Consider the following 27426-nt stretch of genomic DNA (forward strand, 5'->3'; position numbering starts at 1 on the left):
TAGCACAGACATTTTAACAATATTTGTTCTTTCAATCCATGAGCATGGAACATTCTCCCACTTCTTTGTGTCTTCCTCAATTTCTTGCAAGAGTGTTCTATAGTCTTCTGAGTACAGATCCTTTGCCTCTTTGGTTAGAGGCAAAGGTTTATTCCCAGGTTTATTCCTGGGTATCTTATGGTTTTGGTACAATTGTAAATGGGACCGACTCCTTAATTCTCTTTCTTCTGTCCAACTGGGCAGTTTCTTAAAAAGTTAAACACACACCATATGACCCAGCAATTTCACACTGAGGTATTTACCCAAGAGAAACTTAAAGTCACAAATTCCCAAGACCTGTACAAGAATGTTCATAGTAGCCTTACTCATAATAGCCCAAAACCTGAAAGAACTCAAATATCCATCAACTAATGAACAAATAAATTACAGTATAGCACACAAAGGAACACTACTCAGTAAAGAACTACTGATGCATACGACAATATAAGTAAATCTCAGAAACGTTACACTAAAAAGCCAAATACAAAGGAATAAATGTCTAATTCCAGGTATATGAACTTTTTGAGAAGGCAAAACTATAGCAGTAGAAAACAGATCAATTGTTACAAGGGGAGACAGGGCTGACTGCAACAAGGATGACAGAACGTGTTGTGGGGACGGAAATGTTCTATATCATGATTGTAGTTATGCTACATGTCTGTGCATATTGTTGAAAATTCACTGAATTATACCCTTAACATCAGTGAATTCAATTATATATTCAGTATACTTCAACAAAACTGATTAAAAACGAAACTCTGGGCCACCATCATGTAACCTGGAAATCAGTAACCTCATCAATAAGACCTGAATATCCTTCAGCAGATGGCACTCCACATCTTCAAATATTTAATAATCAGTGGTGGGTAAGTACCAGGCAGGAGACCACCAAAAAAGAGAAAGAAAAAACCAACAGTCAAATTTACTGCTTATAGGGAAACTAAATTATTCCATTTTTCTACAATTCCAATATATTTTGGCTTTATAATAGATTTCCAGAAAGTGGGCTAATAAAATGTAGTCTAAAACAAACCTCCTTGGGGTGCCTGGGTGGCTCAGCCGGGCAAATATTTGTCTTCAGCTCAGGTCATGACACTGGGGTCCTCTGAAGGAGCTCCGAGTCCAGCTCCCTGCTCACTGGGGAGTCTGCTTCACCCTCTCCCACTGCCCTACCCACCCCCACCACTCATGGTTTCTCTCTCAAATGAATAAATAAAATCTTTTAAAATCTTTAAACAAATAATAAAATAAAATAAACCTCATTGAGAAAGATAAGTCTTCCTAAAACTGTTGGTGATCCAGAGGTGCCTGGGTGGCTCAGTGGGTTAAGCCTCTGCCTTCGGCTCAGTCATGATCCCAGGGTCCTGGGATCGGGGAGTCTGTTTTTGTCTCTATCCCTCCCCCTTGCTTGTGTGCTCTCTCTCACCGTCTCTCTCTCTGTCAAATAAACAAATAAAATATGGGGCCCCTGGGTGGCTCAGTGGGTTAAAGCCTCTGCCTTCGGCTCAGGTCATGATCCCAGCGTCCTGGGATCAAGCCCTGCATTGGGCTCTCTGCTCAGGGGGGAGCCTGCTTCCTCCTCTCTCTCTGCCTGTCTCTCTGCCTACTTGTGATCTCTGTCTGTCAAATAAATAAAATCTTAAAAAAAAAAAACAAAACAAAAACTGTTGGTGATCCATGTAGGGTAATATATAGGAGACTGAAGAATTACCAAGAAATGCATAGAAAAAAACCAGCAAGTATGGAAACGTGAAGAAATATGGGTCAGCTTATAAATCAACTCCAAAATTATTCTTTAAAACTCTTTGATATGTTATTTGGGAAACACCTCTTAAGCATCCACAGAGCTTTGACCTGATCTACAGGACATGCTTACCTACGATGTAAATAAATACTTAAGATAGGCTTTTCAAAGTTACAGCTGACTCAGAGGTTAAAAATGGCTAAAATATTATGTAATAGAATCATGATTCTAAATGTATAGAGGTAGAACAATTTCATAGTATTAGTGTCAAATATAGAGGAAAAAATGGCATTCATTCAACAAATATTCTCTGAGGGGCTGTCATGTTGTTGGTAACTAGATGAGAAAAGACACCAAGATTAAAAAAGAGCCCTTTCTTTGCCCTTTCAAAATTTATCAACCAAAAAATGTAAGTAATGCACTCCACGATAGGAGTTCTAAACTAATTAATCTGGAAAAGACCTATAAGCCTGAGTTTATCACACAACTCTTTACCTATGGCATAAATACTAGTGAAATCACATGCTGAGCTAACAGAATTATCAAATTCCATACACATACACACAAGTACTACTGTGCTTCAAATGGGCCAGCCGCGTAGGGGTGCGGATAACACGACATTACACTCTGGATGTACTCATTACAAGTCCCAATCCAAAGCCCAGCTTAGGTGCCTCAATCTTCTACCTGTTGCCATCCACCCAGTGCTGAAGTCCCCAAGAGCATGCACAAGCCTGGAATTGCCCTGTACCTCCTACACAATCCAGGCTCTGGTAAGAGCGTTACATACTGTCAGATCTTGACAAACTGAGGCACAGGCCGATGGGAAAAAGACCCAGCAATATTGCAATCACCTAGGGAAGGGGGTGTGGAAGGTGGAAGGAAGAGACATCATTCTGAGGGGCAGAAGTTAGAGGGGCAAATATGGCTTACGAAGGAGCCTTCCAGCCCTGCCCAATCTCAAATTTGAAGAGACTGCCTCATGAGGTAGGGAGACCTGGCAGCATAAGTTCACTGAGCTGACAGTTTAGCCCTATTCTGTTTCCAGTACTTCATCATAATGTGCTACCTGTCATCCCACAACCTGTATCCCAACGAACGCCCAGATTTCCAACCTTCTGCATGGATCCTTCTCATAACCATTGAGGATCGTGCCCGCCTACCCACCCCCATGCCTACGATCCTTCTGTTCTTCCAGTGGCTCTGTATCACAGACAGGATCAAAGCCAAACAGCCCTCATGCTGGCAGACAGGGCACCCTATCAAATTCACCTCTCCTGCCAATCTCCCTTATATGCTGGGTCCAGCCGTCCCGAATCGCTGCAGAACACGCTCATGGGGCTGCACTCCTTCTTGCCTCCGTGCTGTGCCTGCCATTCACTGTCTGAAATAGCCCACCCCTCCTGATGTGTGTCTGCAGGCTTCAGCCCACCTGGCCTCCACACAATTCATACAATCTCTCCTCTGAGAAGGAGCCCTCCACACTTTACCACTTCCTCCTCTCTGTGCCCATGGCGCCTTTGGTCTCCATGAAAACATTCACCCCAGATCCAAAGATTAGTTACGGCTCTATCTCCCTGCTGAACCTTAAACCCCTGCCTGGTCCTCTTAATCCCTGGGACTTAGCCCAGGTCATGATACTTCATAGATACTTTTGATGAGCCAGGGGTTCCAAGATACCCTACTTCTTTATGTCCTTATACCCATCAGCAGCATATCAACTGGGATTTTGTAGTGGGTACAGAGTGAGCCCAGGCAAATGGTGTCATCCTGGGGCTACAGAAGACAGAGGTGGGCAACCCTCTAATGATTCCAGGCAGCCTTCCCTGGGATAGAGCAACAGAACTAAAATAATTACCTCATGGACACTCTTGGCTATTGTGAAGTCATTTGGGTTCAAATCTTGCTTTCCCACCTTCACTATGGGACCTTGAGTAACTAACTTAACCTCTTAAAGCCCAGATTCCCTGGTCCATAAAATGCAGATAATTGTGTCCTTACCTCAAAGGATCGGCGAGGATTACGTGCCAATGTGTTATAAGGGAGGTAGTGAAGGAATGAGGATGTGGCAAACGCCCCCTGAACTTTGTCCTGCCTGCTTTTCCATGAAGGAATGGAAATACTACCTGCTCTGGGATAAGGTATTTCAACAAAATGTGCAAAAATGCCAGGTACACAGGAGTCACTTGATTATGAACCGTTGATTTCTAAACCTAGAAAATTACTCTTTCTTTTCGAAAAGACAGGATTATACAACTAGAGACTCTCTTGAGGTTCAAATCAAAAAGACCATAATCAGCTCACCTGAACCTCCTCACATACCGTGAAGACTCCCTCAAAAGAGGCTTTTTATGTATTCCAATAATTAATGTATTTAGACTGAATTTAAACAGATCCCTATATTTCTCTAGGCTTTACAAAAAAAAAAAAAAAAGCACACTCAAAAGTTTCATTAAATTCACTCAAATGTAGCCCATCACTTTTGTTCATTTATTCTCCATGAACAATAACACTTAGCAAACCATATTTGGTCAAAGAAATGTTCTATCCAAGATAATAAATTTCTGAAAAATGTCCCAATGGAAAAACCTGTAAACGGCTTACTACAGTGTCCATGTCACAAATTTATCTTAAGGATAAATGCACCTGTTCCAAACAACACATTTTGTAGAAAGAGTGTCATTTCAAATATTCACTTTTAACACTCAACACAGAGCTTATTATACAAATATGTTTATAAACCCAGCACGTATTGACTGGTTTATAATCCAATTACTAATATTGTCATTTTTCCAGGGTTTTAATGATTGTGAGTCAGTACCTGAAATAATATCTCATTTAGAAAAGATTAATAAAACTCCAAAGCAAACAGTTTATGGTAAGTAGCTCCCAGCTGACATGCCCGCAACAGGTGGGTGGGACAGTATTTAGATGCACCAACGTGAATATAAAGCAGGAGTAATTCTGATATATTCCACAGGACTGATATGCTACCCTGGAAAGAAAAGAAACAGAGGAGCTTCCTTCTTTGGAAACTTTCAAACTTGTGGGGCACCTGGGTGGCTCAGCCAGTTGAGCCTCGGACTCTTGATTTTGGCTCAGGTCAGGATCTTGGGGTCCTGGGACCAAGCCCCCTATGTGGGGTTCCAGGCTCAGCAGGGAGTCTGCGTATGGATTCTCTATCCCCTTCTCCTTCTGCCCCTCACCTTGCTCATGCTCTCTTTCTCCCTCTCTTTCTCAAATAAATAATCTTAAAATTTTTTTTTTCAAACTTGTGGAGTGCCCAGCTGGTGCAGGCAGGAAGAGCATGTGATTCTTGATCTTGGGGTCATAAATTCAAGCCCCACACTGGGTATAAGGGATTACTTCAATAAATAAAACTTAAATTTTCTTTTGAACTTGTACAACACCAGAGATTTCCTAAATCCAAAATATAACTTCCGAAGTCACTGTACTTCTTTGTCCAGCAGAAAGTATTTGCAGAAAATGTGTATTTTGTAGTTACTCAAATTTTTATGTGCAAAATCCCTTATTAACCTACATTATGGAAAATATTTCTTCCAAGAAAAAAATGCAGCAGTAAGGAACTTCCTAGCCTAAGGCAAAAAGCATTTATCTTTTCTGGAAACTGATCTTTAAATTGTTATATTTAAAATTTTCTTGTTGTGGTAAAATACCCAACACAAAACTTACCATCTTAAACTATTTTTAAGTGTACAGTTCAGGGGGATTAAATGCATTCCTAATGTTGTGCAACCATCACCACCATCCATTTCCAGAACCCTCTTTATCTCATAGAACAGAAACTCTGTACCCATTGAACAGCAAATCCCATTCCCACTCCCCCCGCCCCCAGACAACGACTTTCTGTCTCCATGATTTTGACTACTCTAAGTATTTCATGTAAGTGGAATCATGTGGTATCTGTCCTTTTGCGCTGGCTCATTTCACTTAGTCTATCTTCAAGGTTCATTCATGTTGTAGACTGTGTCAGAATTTCCTTTGTTTGGAAGGCTGAACACCATTGCATTCTATGGACAGACCACATTCTGCTAACTTACTCCTCTACCGATGGACTCGTCAGTTGCTTGTATGTTTCAGTTACTGTATATCATACTGCTATGAACATGGGTATACAAATACCTCTTCAAAACCCTGCTTTCAATTCTTTTGAGTGTATACCCAGAAGTGCAATTGCCGGATCATATGATAATTCCACTTTTTTAAGTTATGCTTTTTGGATGAGTAAATTAAATCAATGAGTAATTAAATCAATCACTATGTTCCTCAAAAAATAAAAATTATCTAATAGTACTTAAATAACCCTACCATGCCAAGAAATTATGTCAACAAAATTCTGTTTTCCGCTATGATCATAAACTGGCAATTTCTCATTCTACCAGGAATGTCCAAATTCCAAAAAAGAGGGTGTTGATGAGATGTTTGTCTCTCTTCACCTTTTTTTTTTTTTTTTGCTTTAAAAAATGAGTCTCCATGATATATTCAACGCTGGACCGCAGGGACTCTAAGAATCAATTACACTGTTTGTAAAACACACACATACTCGTTATGCTCATCAAACATGCAGGCACAGCAGCTTTCCCACACTGTTGTTTTTTATTTGGTCCTCAAGAGACGGATCTCTGTTCAACAACGCCGAGGTCTGGGGCCCTTTGTCTAGGTGAGAACTATCACTGAAGTCCCTTTCAAGTACTTCCCAGAGCAGGTGGCAATGATATCAGGCCAAAGAATCTTCTACTTTTAGCTTTCTCTTAAAAAAACTATTCGTCTCATTAATAAGCAAGGAGAGAACAATGCCAACATCAACGCTGGCGTTTTCTGCTGTCCTATAAAAACTAAGCATAATCTTAATAAAATGCAATGCAATCTACTGGGCATTTCTTTTTTTAACGTTTAAATACATGCTTTTACTGAGACATCAGGTTTTATATTATTAGGTTTCTTAATCAGTGGTATAATACACTTGATATAAAATTTACCGTCGTGGGGTGCCTGGGTGGCTCAGTGGGTTAAGCCTCTGCCTTCGGCTCAGGTCATGATCTCAGGGTTCTCGGATCGAGCCCTGCATTGGGCTCTCTGTTCAGCGGGGAGCCTGCTTCCCCCTCTCTTTCTCTGCCTACTTATGATCTCTCTCTCTCTCTGTCAAATAAATTAAAAAATAAAATAAAATAAAATTTACCATCTTAACCATTCTCCAGTGTATAGTTCGCTGGCATCAACACATTCCTATTCTTGTCCAAGCATCACAACCATCCATCTCCAGAAATCTTTTCACCTCGAAAAACTGGAATTCTGTACCCATTAAATATAAATAAATAAATTCTGTACTCTGCCCCCCACCCCACACCCGCCCCCAGTGACCTTGCACCCAATATTTAGCAACTGCTAATTCTGTCTCCATGAATTGGACTTCTTCAACTACCTCGTGTAAGTGGAATTATACAGCGTTTGTACTTTAGAGACTGGCTCATTTCACTTAGCATAAGACCTCCAGGTTCATCCATGTTGTAGCCCATGTCTACTGGTCACTTATTTTTTTCTTTTTCTTTTTTAAAGATTTTATTTATTTGAGATAGGGAGAGAGAGAGCAAGCACAATCAGGGTGAAGTGCAGAGGGAGAAGTGGACTCCTGTCTAAGCAGGGGCTTGATCCCAGGACTCCAGGATCATGACCAGAGCTGAAGGCAGACACCTAACTGACGGAGCCACCCAGGCGCCTCTCTACTGGGCACTCCTGACCTCACGTATCACAGGAAAGCTTTAGCCATCAGAACAGAAATGTAGAGCCAGACACATCTCAGCAGTGAAGCCCTTGTCAATGGACAGTCCTGACAGAAATCACTGTGTTTATTAAAGCAAGAGTTGGACGGTACCAGCAGGATCCAGGAAGATGAGCATCCACAGACCACAGGATACTGCTCGTGGCTCCCTTCCCAACGCTGCTTCCAGCAAGTGAGCGAGTAGGGCATGGGAGCCAGCCCACCTGGCGTGACTGTAAAATCAGTTAGGGTACAGTTTCACTGAGGACTGAACTTTTCATTTTTCATGTCTGCTATACCTACTCTTTAGGGCTTCAGGGAAATGAATGTTAATAAATATATTCCCGGCCAGGAAAAAGTGACACCATTAGTAAACATCAAATTAATGGCTCTGTTACATTTAAGACAATTTTCTTATCTCTTTTTTTAAATAGTAGTAAACTACTTCAAAATTACATAATTCATCTTTTTGGTTTTGTTTTCAATTGTTCTAAATTTAAAGTCAATTAATTAACATATATTATTTGTTTCAGGGGTACAGGTCTGTGATTCATCAGTCTTATATACATATTTTTTAAGATTTTATTTATTTATTTGTCAGAGAGAGAGAACGAGCGAGCACACACACTCAGGAAGAGCGGCGAGCGGCAGGCGGAGGGAAAGCAGGCTCCCTGTTGAGGAGCCTGGGATCATGACTTCAGCAGGAGGCAGACACTTAACCTACTGAGCCACCCAGGCATCCCACAGTTTACCTATCTTGATGGTAATACCAAACTGCATGATAAAAAATACAACTTGCTCCAAAATACAGCATTTATTACATGATCTTTTGTAGCACTTTTTGGCTGTGTGGCTATTATATGTAAGCCTTATTTCCCCCAAATAAATTATATACTTCAAAAAACATAGTCTTGGAATTCTTTTATAACCATTTCACATTATTGTTCACAAAAACTAGGTATTGGGTAAAATGTTACTGGTTGATCAAAAATGAATTGATAGGACGATAGAACACCTATTAAATAATGGGCTGATCATAAAAAAAAAGTGTTTAAACAGGGGGTATTTATAGCTTAGTAGTTAGAGGTGTTTGTTTTGTAGTCAAACACTTACCAGTTTAAATCTCAGTTCTACTCAGAATTGTTCTGAATTAAATGACAACACATTCAATACCACTGGGTTGAATCCTGAAATACAGTAAATAATCCATCATGTTTCAACCGTCAGTGGTAGTAATGTTATTGCAATGGACCTCTTGTGATGGTATTAGGAAGCAGTACCTCTGGGAGGTGGTTAGGTCATAAGGACAGAGGCGTCGTAAGTAGGATTAGTGCCCTAGTAAGAGAGACACAAGAGAGCTTCCTCACCCCTTCTGCCCTATAAGGACACAAGACTAGACAGTTGTCCATGAACCAGGAAACGGGCCTTCATGATACAAAGAATCTGCCTGAACCTTGATCTTAGACTTCCCAGTCTCCAGAACTGTAAGAAATGAACGTTTATTGCTTAAGCTACCTAGTCAATGGTAGTTTGTTATGGCAGTCTAAAAAGACTAAGACAGCTATGGGTCCACTTTATGTATCTTTAACTTCTCCTGTTTTCTGACTTGTATTTGATTGGCCAATTTCATAACTGAAAAGAAGTCTGTCTCAGGGCAAGTGCCAGAGAACAAGGTTTGATTTTATTCTTATGCTCTTTCAGATATTTTATTGTTGGGTATCTCTAACTAGGGGTGGCTCATTAAAATTGTATAGGTATCCGATTTTAATCTCGGAAATAGGAAAAAGGAGAAGCATCTCACTCAACACATTCAACTTGCACTGATCACCTGCCAGTGTTCTCCATTGATCAAACCCGACCATAATCCAGAAAATTCACTGAGGGACTTCAAACTGTGTGGCATTTGCTTTAAAAAATGCATATGAGACTTCCATCTCCAATTAGGATACAGAGCATGTAGAAAGGCCTTTGATCTTGTGGTCGCAAGGAATTTCACCCGGACAAAATAAAAACATACTTTTCTGTGGGTCAGTCTAGCAAAGAGTAATAAGACCTAATTTCAACAAGAAACAAGTCCTTCACGAAAGCCAGTGTAGGCGGCATATCTGAAGGCTGGGCCTGGCTAGCCTGTAGAGCAGGATGAAGATCCCACAGACAGACCTGACCTGGCAGGAACACGGAGAGACCAGCCTTCCAGGACAGTGTGAACTGGTAGGACAGACAAACAGGAATCTGGAAGAACAACAAATGCAACAGCAAATTACTAGTAAGTCTTCCCATCTACCTCCGTACCTGCCTCTCCAAAAACCAACAGAGCAACAGTGAAGAGGTTAGAAAGCTAAGAGAAGTCACATAGCTCGCATATTCTCATGGTACCTTAAGCTCTGAATGTGAAGGGGAATCAAAATATCTAAAATGGTAGTCCAACCCTCTCCCAGTTGAAATACTGAGAGAGATAAGAAAAGAAAAAAAAAAGGAGATCAGGTGAACTCAATCTGATTCAAAGTGCAACCCAGGTTTTAGCTGAATTCTAAGGGATCTGAATTTCCAGCTCCTCACTCTAATCTCCATGAAGAATGAAGAGCTTGCACACTCTGAGATTTGAAACAAAATAATTATACTTCAGTTTTTGCTGTTTTATTTACACCATCTGGGATACAATTTTTAAAATTACAAAATATATAAAGAAACAGAAAAATGTGATCCATAATTAAGAATTAACCTAGTGAATAAGAAAAGAAACATGGATGACTCCATTCATGAAACTAGTAGTTAACAACTTTAAAACAACTACAATAAATATCTTAAGGAATATATAGAAAAATAAGCATATACTGGGAGCAGATTTGAGATATATTAGTACAGAATAGAAATTCTAAAATAGAACTAAATAAAAATCCAGGATTAAAAATACAGTATTTGAGTAAAAAGTTTATTGGATAGGGTATCTCCTGAGGTAAGGTAAATAAAAGCAAAGATGGGCTTTGGGACTGCATCTAAATGAAAAGCTTCTGCACAGTGAAGAAAACAATCAACAAAACTAAAAAGGCAACCTGCTGAATGAATTTGCAAATGACATATTTGAAAAGCGTTAGTATCCAAAATATTTATTTATTTATTTTAAATATTTTATTTATTTATTCATGATAGACAGAGACGGAGGCAGAGGAAGAAGTAGACTCCCCACTGAGCAGGGAGTCCAATGTAGGACTCGATCCCAGGACCTGGGATCATGACCTAAGGCAAAGGCAGATACTTAATTGACTGAGCTGCCCAGGCACCCAGTATCCAAAATATATAAAGAAGTTATACGACTCAACACCAAAAAAAAACCAAAAACAAACAAACAAAAAAAAACAAAACCCAATACAACCCACCTCAAATAATTTTATTAAAAGTGGGCAGAAGACATGAACAGACACTTCTCCAAAAAAGACATCCAACAGACACAGGAAAAGATGTTCAATATAACTCAACATCAGAAAAACGCAAATCAAAAGTACAATGAGGTATCACCTCACACCTGTCAGAATGGCTAAAACTAGAAACACAAGAAACAACAAGAGTTGGCAAAGATGTGGAGAAAAAGGAACCCTTATGTATTATTGGTAGGAATACAAACTGGTGCAGTCACTTTGGAAAACAGTACAGAGGTTTTTCAAAAATTAAAAATAGAAATACCTTCCACCCAGTAATCATACTACTGGGTATTTATCCAAAAAACATAAAAACACTAATTCAAAGGGATATATGCACCCCTATGTTTACAGCAGTATTATCTACAATAACCAAGATATGGAAACAGCTTAAGTGTCCATCCATACATGAATGGATAAAGAAGGTGTAGTACACACCCAAGAATATTATTCAGCTATAAAAATTGAATGAAATCTTGTCATTTGCAACAACATAAATGGGGCTAGAGAGTATAATGCTAAGTGAAATAAGCCAGTCAGAGAAAGACAAATACCATGTGATTTGACTGGTATGTGGAATTTAAGAAACAAAACAAACCAGCAAAGGAAAAAAAGAGAGAGAGACAAACTGAAAAAACAGACTCTTGAGAACAAACTGATCGTTACCAGAGGGGAGGATGGACAGGTGAAATTGGTGAGAAAGATTAAAGAGCACTTATCATGATGAGCACTGAAGAAGGTCTAGAATTGCTGAATCACCATACTCTACACCCGAAACTAATATAACATGGTATGTTAAAAATACTGAAATTAAAATGCACAACTTTATTAAAAAAGTGAAAATCTGAAAAAAAATTTACTGGATGGGCATTGCAAAAGATAAGTCAGTGAGCTTACATTTTCCAAATTAAACACAGAAAATGAACAGGAGAAAAATGAACTAAGTAGCAGTGACAAGAGAAATAATATCAAGCACTTCAGAATATGAATAATTAGAGGAGAGAGAACAATGGGATTTAAAATATTTCAAGAAATGTGAATGAAATGTACCAAATTTGCAAAATATCAAACCACTAACCCAAGATGCTCAATGAATCCCAAGCAGAAAAATGCAAACAAATCCACACTTAGGCATATCATAGTCTAATTTCTGAAAACTCACCATAAGAAGACACAAAAATTAAAAAGCAAGAAGGAAGGCACGTATTGCAAGGGAAACTGGAGGTTATACACAAACAATGAATCATGGAATACTACATCAAAAACTAATGATGTACCATATGGTGAGTAACATAACAATATAAAAAATTTTATAAATTTTTAAAAAAGAGCAAAAAGGTAAAAAAGACATTACATACAGTAGAACAAAGATAATAATAATAATGGCCAACACCTCATAAAGAGCAATAGAAGCCAGAATGGAACAACCTACCTGAAGTGCTAAAAGGAAAAAAGAGAAAACTGTCAATCTAGAATCCTATGCTTGGCAAAATTACCCCTCAAAAATGAAGGCAACTTAAAGACGTTTTCAGCTAAACGAAAGCTTAGAGCATTTGTCCCTAGCAGATCCACATCACAGTAAATGACAGAGGAAGTTCTTCAGGTTGAAGGGAAATAACAAACGCAGATTTACAAGAAGGAATGAAGAGCAAAGACCTGGAAAAGGTGCGGATAAATATTTTAAAGTTTTTTTTTTTTTTTTTTTTAAGATTTTATTTATTTATTTGACAGAGAGAGATCACAAGTAGGCAGAGAAGCAGGCAGAGAGAGAGGAGGAAGCAGGCTCCCCGCTGAGCAGAGAGCCCGATGCGGGGCTCGATCCCAGGAGCCTGAGACCATGACCTGAGCCGAAGGCAGAGGCTTTAACCCACTGAGCCACCCAGGCGCCCCTAAAGTTTTTTTTAAATTAAAAAGGAAACAACGATAATTGGCTGTAAAGCAAACATACTCCCGTATTATGCAGTTTATAACTTATGTAGAAGTAAAATATATAGCAACAGCACAACAGATGAGAGGAGGGTAAGTGGAAATGTACAGTTGTAAGATTCTTAGATTAAATTGGAAGTTGTAATATGAATTCGGCATAGATGAATCCCTAAAACAGCCAGTAAAAATAAAACCAAACCTTCGCTTACTAAAGAATACTTGAATAATCCAAAATGAGACAAAAGAAAGGACAAACACATCAAATGAACAGAATGCAAATAATGAGAGGGCAGACTTAAAATTGGCCCTATCAATAATGACATTAAATGTAAACAGACAAAACCCTCAATTAAGAGGGATTGCATGGAGCACTGGTTGTTATATGCAAACAATGAATCATGGAAAACTACATCAAAAACTAATGATGTACTATATGGTACTAACATAACACAATAAAAAAAGAAGAGAGAGAGATAATATTCAAGATTGATTAAAAAGTAACAACTAACTATATGCCACTTATAAAAGACACACTTTAAGTATAAAGGCCAGATAGTTTAAAAATAACAGGATTTATAAACATATTTACATACACATACACACAAACACACACACACTACGCACACACATACATACAATAGTGTGTATGTGTGTGTATGTATACACCAATGATAAACAACAGGTATGGCTACATTACTATCAGATAAAATAGACTTCAAGACAAAGAGTATCCCTAGAGATAAGAAGGAGTATTATATAATTATCAAAGAGTCAATTCAGCACAAAGACATTAAGAGTGTTAAGAGTGTATGCACATAATTATAGAACCTCAAACTAAATGAAGCAAAAATTTACAAAACTAAAGAGAGAAAGACACAAATCCACAATCATAGTTGAACACTTTAAGCATCCTGTGCTCAATAACTGGGAGAACAAGTAGACAAACTGATAAGGATAAAGACATTTTAGTACATTTATTTGAACATTTAAAAACATAATAATTAACTAGTGTATATGTTCTTTTCTTTCTTTCTGGTTTTTCTTTTGTTTTTTTGGAGACTTTATTTATTTGAGAGAGAGAGAGAGCAGGGCGGGGCGGAGGCGGAGGTAGAGAAAGAAGCAGACTCCTCGCTTAGCAGGGAGGGCGATGTGGGGCTCGATTTCAGGACCCCAAGATCATGCCCTGAACCAAAGGCAGACTCTCAGCGAATGAGCCACCCGGGTGCCCCTATTACGTTCTTTTTTAAATAAACTTCACACTCTATAGCCCTGTGAAATGGAAACAGAAGCCTAAGCTTTTTGGGGTTTGAGAATAAGATGTTCCAAAACATATGAAGTGCTTAGAACAGTACATTATAAAATACAGAGGAATTTTGAACACCAAGGTACATTTTTGAATAATTTTTAGGAATTCCATTGGTTTCCTTTAAATCTTAAGAAACCACAGGACATTAATACTGGTATAGGCTCTTAAAGTCACATATTTCTCAGTTTTTGGCCCCAGTACAAGTATTAAATACCTCATTAGCACCTTTCCGCTACTAACTCAAATGAAATATTAAATCAAACCAAATACCAAATATCAATAAAATCAATTATTAAAAATCAAATACGAAAATCAATACAATCCAAGATACTTAACTTGATGATATCTTCCTTCACAATTTATTTTTGAGAAACTGTGCTAATCTTAGCAGAAAATACTGCTGTAATGTCCACTGTAATTTCATTTAGAGACAAACCATTGCTTTGTGCTCATGCCCCTCAAACCCATACAAAAGAGACTGAATTCCCTCTCCTCCGATTTCCCACCCCACACTGCACAAAGTTCAAGTCTAAAGCAAACCTGACTAACACCTACCTTGTCTTGGGTAGACAGATGTGATGAAGCTAAGATCTGACCCGCCTCAGGAAAACTCCCCTGGGCTATTGTTCCCTCCCCTCCCTCTTAGGTTAGCACATTCCGATCACTCCACCATCTCTTCTGGGCTCCCTGAGGCAAAGAACATCGCAGGTGTCTGCCTGGAGAACTCTGGTGCAAAGCTGTACCTCAGGAAAAATGTGGTGAATATGTAGAGTTGGGTCGGGGGCCAGTCTTGGGCGTTGTGAAAAACCATTCTCTTGTGCTTCCCTGGCCAAAAATTGGACCTATAACGTAAACAGTTCAAACAACAGTCAGAAAGGCCCCAGGTGGGAAGGAACTGAGCTCCACGCCCTAACCAACAGCCATCCTCAACTTACCAGCCTCCTCACTGAGCCCCCTCCGATGCATGGATGCATCGGGTCCAGGCCCCACCCAGCCTCCAGGTGACTGCAGCGCCAGCCACACCTTGACTGTGGCCTCCAGAAGACACCCCGAATCCCCACAGAAGCGTCAGGATGAGATACTTAACATTTTTTGAGCCACTAAGTTTTGGGGTCACTTCTTATGTAACAAGAGATAATACAGATATTACTTGAACTCCTAGCTTCCTTTTTGCTCAGTATAATCATTTATCTAAAGGTATCTATTTCATAGATAAAAAAAAAAAAATCAAAGAGCCACAGAGAATACATGCTCTAGTTCCCTCTGGCCACCCTCACCAAAGAGACATCAGATTTCTCAGATTCTAAAATTGTTTAAAAGATACCCTAGTTTCCGTTTGGTGAGGTATTCAGATTAAATGGGTCAACTATATAATTAAACCATAAAAATAGAATGAGTTGAACGATATAGTAAGAAATAGCTCAATATTCTTTGAGTTAAGTTTGTTTCCAAATAGGACTTATTTTAATTATAGAACACACATTTCATTAGATGTTTCTTTAAAACCCTTATAACTTTTTAAAACCTTGTTTCAGTTCACTGAAGGCATTTTTACTTAAGGACTTAAGACTAAATTTAGAAATCACCTTTGCTATATTTATTCCTCCATATTTAATCCATTTAATAATATCTACATTAATTTTTGTCAAATAAAATTGTTCCAAGAGTGTACATTTTATGTACTCTAAAACAAACAAACAAAAAAGAACCTAGCTGTCTCAAAGAACATCAAACTCATCAGCTAAAAGACCAAAAACTCCTAAGAAAAAATGATATCATTTCACCAAAACATTTTTTAAACCTGAGGAAATAAATATATTTTCATGGCCCAAAGTTTTGATGTTAACAAAAACATCTTAGAATGGCATTTAAAAATATTTTATGAAGGCTGAACATGCTCCAAAAACAGATTTCCATTAAATTTTTTTAATTTTAAAATAAATTAACTTCATCATAGTCTTGCTTCCTAATGTCTAAAAATATTTAGTAAATGGTACCCCCAAAAGCAAATCATAACTCATTGATACTTTAAACATGAATATCCACACAGACTATAAAAACGAATGCAAAATGGCTAGGGAAAAGCAGACGTATATGTGGCTTATTAAGCAGAAGTGTTCTATTAAGAATTATGGATTTTGTTTCAGATTCTTTGTTTGTTTCATATTCTTGATGAGAAGTTAAAGCTTATGACAGAAGGCAGATCTTGTCTGGGAGAACGTCTGTAACCCTTTCGGGCCTGCCAAGCATTTTCTTACAGGACATTCACCTTCAAATAACCTCTGTCTCCTTCCCTCCTGCACAGGCTCTTGCCAACTTTACTGTGCCTGGGAGCTCTCAATGTAGCACCGTGCACCCCTAAAATGAGGACTTCACCAAGATAGCAGTTCCACATCAACAAGGAACCTGTTCGAAATTCAATTTCCCAGGTCCTCCCTGGACTAATTAATCAGAAACTCTGGGAACAGACCGGCAATTTGCGTTTAACCCTCCAGGTGACTCTGGTGTGCTGGCAACTGCGAACCACTGACCCAGATCCAGGACTCCCAAAGCCAGCTGTGCAGCACGGTCACAAGCTGACCTCTACGGTGCCCCCAAATTCCTACTCGGGGAAGGGTCCCTGGGGAACTGCAGAATCCCAGAGGTTCTTATCAACTGACAGTGTGGACCACTGCAGTAGGCATTCTTAAAGGCCTTTCGAGGAAGAACTGACATCTGTTTTGCCAAGTCAGCCCCAAGAGTTCCCGTTTTGCTTGGGCGTTTGCCAAGCCAGAGAGAGGAAGGCAAAAGCACAACTCTGCACATGTGGAGGCCAGGATGTGGATGCCCAGAAAATCCCCTTTCCTGGGAGCCACGTGCCCCAGTCTCATTTCCAGCACAGTAACGAATGCCCCCAAACTGAAGGCCAGCCACCTTGTTCTTCTCCTCCTCTGCTTGCAAGCATTTATCAGTTTATTTCGGTGTTAAAAGAGAGATGTGACCTTATTTTCCAACACTGTGCCCTTGAGAGAGCGCCCTGAATAGATTCCGTTAAATCTACCGTGGAGCCAACTCAGCTTCTAAGGCAAGATGAAATGAACCCAAAATCAGAAGTCAGAAAGATCATGCTAGAAATGGCGACAACCATGTGGGTCATGGTGAAGCTGGTATGTGTCAGGATAAAAACAATCTGAGTCTCAGCATAGGGGACAGGAAGCTGACTGTCCAGCCCCCTCCGGATCCCCACCCTTGCCAGTCCAAACAACAGAGGATCCATTTTACATGGTGGCTCAATCTGGTCTGGGCCACCTCTGACCTTCATTAAGTTACCTTCATATCACTTTCCCTCATGGGTCTTGGCTGGATAATCTGCACAGCATACAATCCTCTAATCCTTCCTACCCGCAAAGACCTTTCCTGTATCGTCAAGTACTATTTACTGAGTGTGGGCATATGCCAGGCTGCGGCAGCTGTCTTGGACAGGATAATAGTGCATCTCCACATAAGCCTCTAGTGTGTGACTGAGGACGGCCACTGGGCACAACCCAAACCCTCTCCCCTCACACTCTTACACTGGCCTTGGCATTTCTTGCTGTTACAGTCCATCTTTGATACATATAGGTGAAGATTCTGGAACATCAAGTATTTGCCTTCATTTGCAGTACTAAGAGAAATCTTTGTTGAGTAAAGGTCGGCCAGTCTCAGTTCCAGAGAAAGTACACTATCTAATTCCAAAACAGTCCTTTAGGATGGGGAGATGCTCTAGAAAAACCCATCAGATCGGAAAACCCAGCAATGATCCCCCTCAGGCCTGCAGGGGGGAAGTAGTGTTGGCAGAAGGGACGTGCCAGGGGACAGTGAAACGCAGGACTTCTGGGAGCAGCTCCGGGGAGGAAGGCACCAGCCAGAGAAGGCAAATGTGGGAATGTTCACTCCATCTTGCCATTTCAGGGAAATGAGACGCACCACCAGGGATGGCCAGGCTGGGGAGGGCAGTGGGAACGCCTCCTGCCCACAGCTAACACTGCATGCAGCTGTGGCTCACTGAGTCCGTGCGCTATACCAGCTCTTCCACTCCCCAGTGACCGGAAGATTCCATCTCACCTCCAGGCACAAATGTCCCTGTTAGTAAGGTAGGACCACAGCAATACCAACACTGCAGTGTTGTTCTGAGAAAGAAATGGGGTATCCTTGAGTGACCTCTGGCAGGTCCCCCCCCTCCCCCGCACCGAGGCACAGGAACCCAAAGGTATGCCTGCCTCCCATGGTCCACCAACTCCTCCCAGAGAATGCACTGTTTGGGGCCCAGAAACATCACCAGATCCCCCTCTGAGATTTTCTAGACAAGAAATCATTAAGTTGGAAGATTTTTCTGCCACAGGTCTCCATAGAACTTGTGATTTGGGATGTGAAAAAAAGTGACCACTAAATATTCTTTTCATCTACAAAAAATAAATAATTAAAAAGCTGGCTGCCACTGATTTAAATATTTAGTATGAAAGTTTCAACAAGGTCAAATATACAACTCATACCTTCTTAATATAAAGAGTTTTATACAACCCACTTACAGACCAAAAATTACATTAAGAAAGCCTCTAGTTTTACTATAAATCCTGCTTCTTTCACAAAAAGATGTGAGATGCTTTGAAGAAAAAAAAATAAAATAAAATCAGAGAAAAACAGACCTAGAGAAAATTAAACACAGAAACAGGTCAAGATAGAGAAGAAATTGATCATAATTTTCTACTAAGTTGCTAAATCTGAGCTTCGATTTTGCTTCAAGTTTATTATTTATAATCAAATTATTTGCCTTGCATGTTTCTGACAAATTTTTAAGTGTGTAAAGTGTAGAGACACTGGATGGTAACAATGCAAGAGGTACTTACTGACCTCTCCACCAAAATACAGGAGGAGGTGTCATGTGGCTGCCTCTGGAATCTTCTTCAACCAAAGCAGAGAGTGTGATGGGTGAGAGGGCTACTCAGTCAGGAAGATGATTCTAGAAGGGTCCAAGACAACTCCTTGCCACGTAAGTGTTACCAAGAGTCACCTACTTGGAAGACCAAAGCTGAAAAAATCAAAGCAGTGGATGGGCTACATAAAATCTTGAAAGAATCATCCACAATACATAAGCCTCTTAGATTGATAAGAGCTCAGTAGATTCATAATTCTCAACAGAAGTTCCAAAAGCCTTTCCAGAATGCAGAATTATCCACTTCTGTATGAATGCAGCTGTATACGTACCTAGTGGGCAAAGCCAGAATGTTCTGAGAAATGAGTTTGAAGGACCCACTCTAGTACATGGGTCCAATATACCCCCCAAAGTATACTGTCAAAGTGTTTTTGTTCTGGAAATGTTTCAAAGTAGATATTACCAAGCTTTCTACCATAGCAACAGAAAAATGATCTCACATACTTGCATGCAGAATCTAAATAATTCAAACTCACAGAAGCAGAGAGTAGAATGGTGGTTGCCAGGGAGGAGGGGGTGGGAGAAATGGGGAGCTGTTGGTCAAAGATAACAAACTTAAAAAAAAAAAATAGAAAGAGGGGGCACCTGGGTGGCTCAGTGGGTTAAAGCCTCTGCCTTCGGCTCAGGTCATGATCCCAGGGTCCTGGGATCGAGCTCCGCATCAGGCTCTCTGCTCAGCAGGGAGCCTGCTTCCCCTTCTCCCTCTGCCTGCTTCTCTGCCTACTTGTGATCTCTGTCAAATAAATAAATAAATCTTAAAAAAAATAGAAAGAGAGAGAAAACAAACTTTAAAAAAAGAAGAGAGAACAAACTTTCAGTTATAAGATGAATAAGGTCTAGAGACCTCATTTACAACATGATGAGTATAGTTAATAATACCCTCTTGAAATTTGCTAAGGGCATAGATCTTCAATGTTCTCACCATACACACACACACACACACACACACACACACACACGGTAACTTCGTAAAGTAGTGGACGTGTTAATTAGTTTAACTGTGGTCACTAGTTCACAATGGATACATACACCAAGATATCACACTGTATGTCTATCACTTTATGTCTTAAACATAAATTAGTTTTATTTGTCAATTACATGTCAATAAAGCTGGAATAACATAAATAAAACCAATTAGGAAAAACCCTCCATAAATTAATTTGCTATGTATTAAGTTGTTAGATACGAACCATTAAAGAAAATGATTTTAGTTTCAGACCAATTAATACTAAGCCATTCTTTGTGGCAGCAGAGCAGAAGTGATATTCTCAGCATTGCTGGGCAGCCAACACACCGATGTGTTACCACACAGTCTGTGGTTTTACTGGGGGTTTTATTTCCCACAAGATGAAATTTTGAAGTTAGGGACAATGTATTATTAATCTTGATTCTTAGCACCTGATGTAGTGCCTGAGCATATGAACTAAATACATGTGTGCCATGAATGAACTCCAGATCGTTTGGCAGAACATGGCTGATGTGGTATACCTTCTTCCAGACCCCCGAAGCCTGGTCAAACTTGACTTCTTCACAAACGACCTTAGTTTATGTTCCCTTATGTGACTAAAATGGAATAAGCTCTACGGAAAGCCTGAGAGCATCCATAGTCTGTTCCTGACACAACAACTGATACAAGATCTTCTTCTTTTTTTTTTTTTTTAAGATTTTATTTATTTATTTGACAGACAGAGATCACAAGTAGGCAGAGAGGCAGGCAGAGAGAGAGGAGGAAGCAGGCTCCCTGCCAAGCAGAGAGCCCAATGCAGGGCTCGATCCCAGGACCCTTGATCCCAGGACGCTGGGATCATGACCTGAGCTGAAGGCAGAGGCTTTAACCCACTGAGCCACCCAGGCCCCCTATACAAGATCTTCTAAGAACTGAGTTCAACCAGCTACAGACACAGCCACAGAATGGACCACTACCCTATGTACTCTAAATTGTTTTTGAGCATATCAGAGGAGATGTTTCGAGTGTTTTACAGAAATACAGACAGAAATCTAGAGAAGCATTCTGATCTTTTGGGCTAGTGACCTGATTAAAATAAAAAAAAAACCCAAAAAACAAAAAGTGAGGTTAGCTTGGCATGATTTGTTCTTAGTGAAACTATGCTTGCTTTTAGTTATTACTACTTCCCTTTCTACAAGTACACAACCATCTGCTTAACACTATGTTTTAGAATGCTGCTGCTGCCAAGGATAGGGAGTGAAATAACTGAATCGTAGAGTCTCGAACAGCATCCTTCCATGGAAATACAATGCAAGCTGCAAAGGTGAACTACATGTTATTTCCAATCCTCTTGTGGGTAAACAAAAATTAAAAAGAAAAAGATGAAATCATTTTTGACAATATATTTTATTCAACCCCATCCATCAATCCAAAATATCCCCCAAATATTAATGAGTTATTTTACATTCTGTTTTCAAGCTTAATCTGCAAAATCTGGTACTTTATGCCTATAGGATATCTCAGTTCACGCTAGCCATGTAGCCCATGCTTGATAGCCATGTGTGGCCAGAGGCCCCCATACTGGTACAGGTCTAGGATCTCGTAACTTTCTGAAAAATCAGGACAATTGACTTGATTCAGGCACCTCTCGTCTTCTCCATGATCTCTCAGGATATCATCAATAGTGGTGCCCTGATCCCAGCCGCGAACCCCTTCAGCATCTGAGAGATCATTCACCTCAATCTTGAGATGCAAACTACTGACGTAGCAGACTGGCTTAAGATGGAGACAGATATGCACAAGAAGCTGCTGGTTTAAGTATGACTTAGGCCCTCTATCAAGTCCTACAGTAGTCATAAGGCAGAGATAAACTTTTATGCCCTCACATTCAAGTAACTTCAACATCATAAAAGACATGATTGTTTCTTCTACTCTTTTTTTTTTTTTTAAGATTTAATTTATCTATTTGCGAGAAAGAGAGAGAGAGAGAGAGAGAGAGAGGACGCACGGACGTGCAAGGAGAAGCAGGGGGAGAGGGAGAAGCAGCCTCCATGCTGAGCACAGGGCTCCACCCCAGGACCCCAGGATCAAGACCCAAGCTGAAATCAAGAGTTGGATGCTCAAATGACTAAGCCACTCAGGCGCCCCCTCTTCTGCTCTTTTTTTATTCAGACTATATATGGTCAAGGAAAATAATTAGAGAAGAGGCATGACAGATGTGTTTTAGGGTGACCGCAATCGCATGAGGCAGAGCACAGGTGAACGGCGCTCCGGACAGAATGAAGAGCCCGTGCAACGCAGGGAGACGCCCAAGGGAAGGGCCCAGAGGGGCACGGAAGCCACACTGGGAAGAACTGGAATGGCACGTTAATGGGACTTGGTTTTGAGCACGTGGTCTGGGCTTGGAGCAGGTGAGCAATGGGACAGATGGATGCCTCAGCTAGTTGTGGAGACAGTACAGTGGAGGTAGGAAAGGGAAGAAGGTTCAGTGCAGGGCTATCAGACAGAAAGGACAAGATGGCCCAGAACTGAACTAAGATGGAAGGAAATGAGGGGCAGGCAGAAGAGATATTTCAGAGTCAGAGAGAGAGGGAAATACAGAGGGGACGTCAAAGGGGACAGGGGTCCTGACCTCAATATCAAGATGCTGGAAAGAGCCATCAATCTGAAAGCCTCTCCCCTTTATGGGGCTCATTCCCCATGTCAGTGTGAGCTCAGCTACAGAGGCAGGAATTCACCCCTTTCCAAACGCTTTTTGTGATTCCTACAGTGTCATTTCATTAGACCACAAAGCATCAATGAATTGACTAAAAATCTACAAGCAGAGACAAAAGTTGTCTTGCTTGCCAGTATGTTTGCTATTTTAAGATTTGAGGAATTTATCCTCTTACTGGTAGGATGCTTCTTATAGGAGTTTTCCTTCTCTACTTATCAAAATGCGAGGGAAAAATGTACCTGCTGACATATTCCTTTTATATTTCTATTCCAAGAGGGGGTAAGGGGGACTGAAAAGTGACAGAAAAAAAGAAAAAGTGACATAGCTTTATTTTTCTCTGAAAATAAAGGGATGAATCTTGGCTTCATTGATGCTGAATCCTCCATGTCAAAGAAGGCATCAGTGAGATGCACGTGACCGCATTCACAAGATACCCCGACAATTCCAACAAGGGCAACAGGACACTTCAGAGGATGAATGAGGTCAGAAGCACCCCTGAGGTCACCTCCATTCTACTCTAGGCAGTGACATGGCATGAGGACTACAGAAGTCTGTGCGTCAACTGGACTGGGACACAAGGTGCCCAGATACTTCGCTGAATGAGTATGTACCTGTAGGGATGTTTCCGGATGAGACTCACTTGAGTGGTTAGACTGAGTATAGCAGATCGCCCTCCCCCACAATGTGGGTGGGCCTCATCTAGTTTGTCAAAAGCCTGAATACAACAAAAAGGTAGAAGGGAGGATCTTATCTCCCATCAACTGAGATACCCGCCTTTCCCTCCCTTTACTCTGGAACTTACACCATGGACTCCCCTGTGTCTCCAGCCTGCAGATGACAGATGTGGGACTTCCCAGCCTCCATAACTTCATGAGCCACTACCCTACAACAAACCTCCTTCAAAAGGAGATGGAGATAGAGACAGGGAAAGAAGTCTATTGGTTCTGTTTCTCTGGAGGACCCTGACCAACATGAGGTATCTAGACTCACAAATTCTAGCTGGTCAAAACAAAAAACTCCAAATTAAAATGAGGAATATTTAAGTATTTCAGACACACAATGTTTGAATATGTCTTAGTATCCTGAATTAAAAGGTCCTGGCGATGCAGTCTCTTTATCATTAACTCACAGTATCTAAACACCTTTTGGGGAAAGGTCCGAATGGCAGACAGAGCTCTTCAACAGCTGAATCCCTCACACTGAAATCACTCCGGAAAAGGCATGTGGAAATAGCACTGGGGATTAACAACTAAAGCAGTCTGGTCCTGTGCTGGTGAATTCTGAGAGGAAAAAAAATACCTGAAGGAGAAATCAGATAAGCAAAATAGGCCATAGGAGCTGGAGTATGTGACAGTGGGGAAACGGCAGAGCCACTTCTGACTGGGAAATGCGGTTGCTGTGAAGTTCATATTGAAAACTGGACCTCTACACACACACACACACACACACACACACACACACAGCTGCATGATATGCATGGGACTCCCATCACTTCTGTGGAAAATTCACTTTAAACCAATTTCCAAACAATACAGATAGAACCTTATTTCAACTTTCCACAAAATATAAGTTTATATGATTGTAATCCTCTTCCCATATAAGAGCTACAAATACAAATTCACTAACAGGAACTAGAAAAAAAATCTTCATTAACTGAAATAACTGAGTTGCTAGATAGCCAGTCTAACCCCTCAAAGATGGGTGCCACTTTGGTCAAAACATTATATAAAGGTTTACATGGTTATACACCCGATTTGTGCTGTAGGTTAGAACAAAGTCCTCAAAAGCTACAAAGAACATCCCTGACCAGTCACATTCAGAACCAACACAAAGATTTCTCCTCTTCTCTCATGGTCACTAGACAAGAACAAAATGTCTTGGGAAGAACAACATCAGATTCTTAAAAATCACAACATTCCAATTAATGATCATTTGAATGAGCACAGGCCAGGGATAGATTAAAATAATTTTTTAACTCCCCAACTCATAATCAAGAATACAATAGTACAATTAAGTACAATTTCACCTTGTTTTAAACATGGAATCAAGGCACAGAAGTGTTGTCAGGATTCACTGGTATTTCTCAACACTTCTGAGTTCAGTTTCTGTCTGTTTCTGACCACCTATGGAAGCAATGGCCCTACAGTAGCCAGAGAAAGAAAGACGACGGATAGTTTGCACGTGTAGGTGAACAGACACAAGCATACACCTATGATTGCGGAGTGTGTCTGCACAACGATATGAAAGTGGGTCCTTACAAAAAAAAAAAAAAAAGAAAGAAAAGAAAAGAAAGAAAGAAAGAAAAAAAATTTAAAAAAAAGGAAAGAAAAGAAGTCCTTACATTTTATTCACTTAACTTTACTCAAAGACCACAGTCGAATAGTGAGGAGCACTGTGACAGCTTAAAAGTCTGGAAAGGAATATATAAATATTCTTATTTCTAAAATGGGTATGATGTCCCTTTGCGAAATACAAATGCATCCAAATGCCCTGAGCAGAGTCATTATAGTGAGATGTGGCCTCGTAAGTAACACGATCTGGCTCAGATGCAGGGGCAAGAGCCCTCAGTCCAGACTGCTGACTGCGCAGGTCTATCAGACGGCGGGCTATGGCCCCAGTTTCAGGGCGGGGTTCTGGAACGTCCAGGGCAGTCTGACAAGCACTGGTTGCTTTTTACAGTGGGTATATTTCTCTACCTTGTTTCCTTTTGTGGTTTTGATAGAAGGACTCGTTGCCTGAGGGACCTCTGGGTGGCTCAGTCAGTTAAGCGTCTGCCTTTGGCTCAGGTCATGATCCCAGGGTCTTGGGATCGAGCCCACATGGGGCTCCTTGCTCCGTGGGGAGCCTGCTTCTCCCTCTGTCTGCCGCTCCCCCTGCTTGGGCTCGCTCTCGCTCTCTCTGACAAATAAATACAATCTTTTAAAACACTTTGGGGAAAAAAAAAAAAAGGAGGACGATGACAACGACACAAGGAGGAGGTGCCTGGGAGGTGCCATCTCATGGACCAGGGAGGCCTTGGGTGACATCTGGCTTGAGGCTGAAGCTAGTGACACTCTCTGAAAGGCCAGGGTGAACCAACGAGCATGTCCTACCCCCAAGAAATCCTTGTTTTTGAATACAAACTCTGGCTCTCCTCTGACTCTCTGTCCCCAAAATATGTGACCAAGGACTGTCTGAGCCTGCCCGCTGGACTTCAGGTACCCCACTGGAAAGCCAGTCAGCCCACAGCACAAACGCCAAGGTGAGGGCAGAGTTCTGCTTGAGTTCTGGCCTTTTTGCTGTGCCTTCAAGGTCCCAGGGAGGCAAAGACCTCCTAACCAGCAGGTCACCCTCGGACCCCACTGGGTAAGTACTTAAGAGGCCCTGAAAGGGGCCTGGTGTGGCTCTAAGCAATGTGGATTCGGCAGCCGCCTCGACAGAGTCCCTCTCAACCTGGAGAAGGCACTTTCTTCATGGAGACAAATTATACTGTTCTAGTTCGACACGGGGCTCTGAAGAAAATAAAGCACGATGACAGGAAAGAGGATGGCTGGAGAAGGGGCAACCTTAGCTCCCGGGGTCAGGGTGAGTCTCTGAAAAAGGACTTTCAGCCTGTGACCTGTATGATGAGGACATAAAGGAAGTTACTGCAACACAGTAACACATAACAGCAACTAGCCTCGGTGAAGTGCCCCCTCGTTTTGCAAGCACCGTCTTACTGAACCTTCCCAGCAACCCTACGAAACAGGTACAACACGAAGTAGGTTATCCCCGTTTTACAGATCAGGAAACTGAGGTTCCAGAAGCCTCCATACCTCATTCACGTTCACACAGAACCAGTCTTTGCACCCAGACAGACTCACCTAGAGAACTCAGTGTCTCAGTAATGGGCTGGCCTTCAACTAAGTGTTTGGCCTGGAATCCTCATGGCCCTGACTGAGCCCTCGCCCTGGCCTCACTCTGCCCTGCTCCTGGTATCACAGAAATAGAGTTAGTAATTCCCCATTCTGACCCTGGGCACACAGGGTCCGTGACTCACCCTGAACCTGACAAATACGGACCGTCACAGTTTCCTCGATCTCTGACACCATCGGGTCTGTAGTGCATGTGGGGGCAACAGAACGAACGTCTGTGAAGGCCTTCTCTACACATTTTTGAAAGTATCAGAGAGATTACGGACACTGGATGCAACTGTCTACACCAGCCTCTAATCCTGAGGGAGGGGAATCCATTACATATGACCCACAGGTCTTTCCAAAAAAAAGGATTCAACTTGAATCACTGATAAATAAACAGAAATAAAATACAAACCAGCTCGAGCTCCAGAATATACCATATTTCACCAATTCTAAGACACATCTATTTTCCCATTTTAATATCTGAAATCAGGATTCGTATGTCAAAGCTTAACTGGCAGTATGTTTTCTTTTTCGGTGTTAGTACAATAAAGATGCATCTAAGAGCAATAATGGGTTTGGTTAGGAGAAATTCAAAATTGTGCAAACCTCGGGTTCCCCCCTCCCACTTCCTTTCTTTCCTTCCAATCCACCTGGCTGGTCACCATGACAGCTTTTTGTCTCCCCACTTCCACTCTTTTTCTGGCAATCCATTCTCCGTAAGCAGG

At 40.9% G+C, this 27426-nt stretch overlaps 1 protein-coding gene across 3 annotated transcripts in view; it reads right to left on the reverse strand.

The window, feature by feature from the left end:
* The window catches only part of FAM110B (family with sequence similarity 110 member B), a 150058-nt gene that overhangs the window by 116860 nt on the left and 5772 nt on the right, over positions 1–27426 (reverse strand). The window contains exon 2 of one of the 3 annotated variants that reach the window (XM_080803060.1): positions 9723–9794. The exons of the other annotated variants lie outside the window; for them this stretch is intronic. The gene's annotated coding sequence lies outside the window, so the exon portion shown is untranslated. The remainder of the gene's footprint in view (positions 1–9722; positions 9795–27426) is intronic. 3 annotated transcript variants of the gene reach the window in all.

The sequence above is a fragment of the Martes martes genome, assembly GCF_963455335.1.
Source record: "Martes martes genome assembly, chromosome: 4".
NCBI classification, from domain to species: domain Eukaryota; kingdom Metazoa; phylum Chordata; class Mammalia; order Carnivora; family Mustelidae; genus Martes; species Martes martes.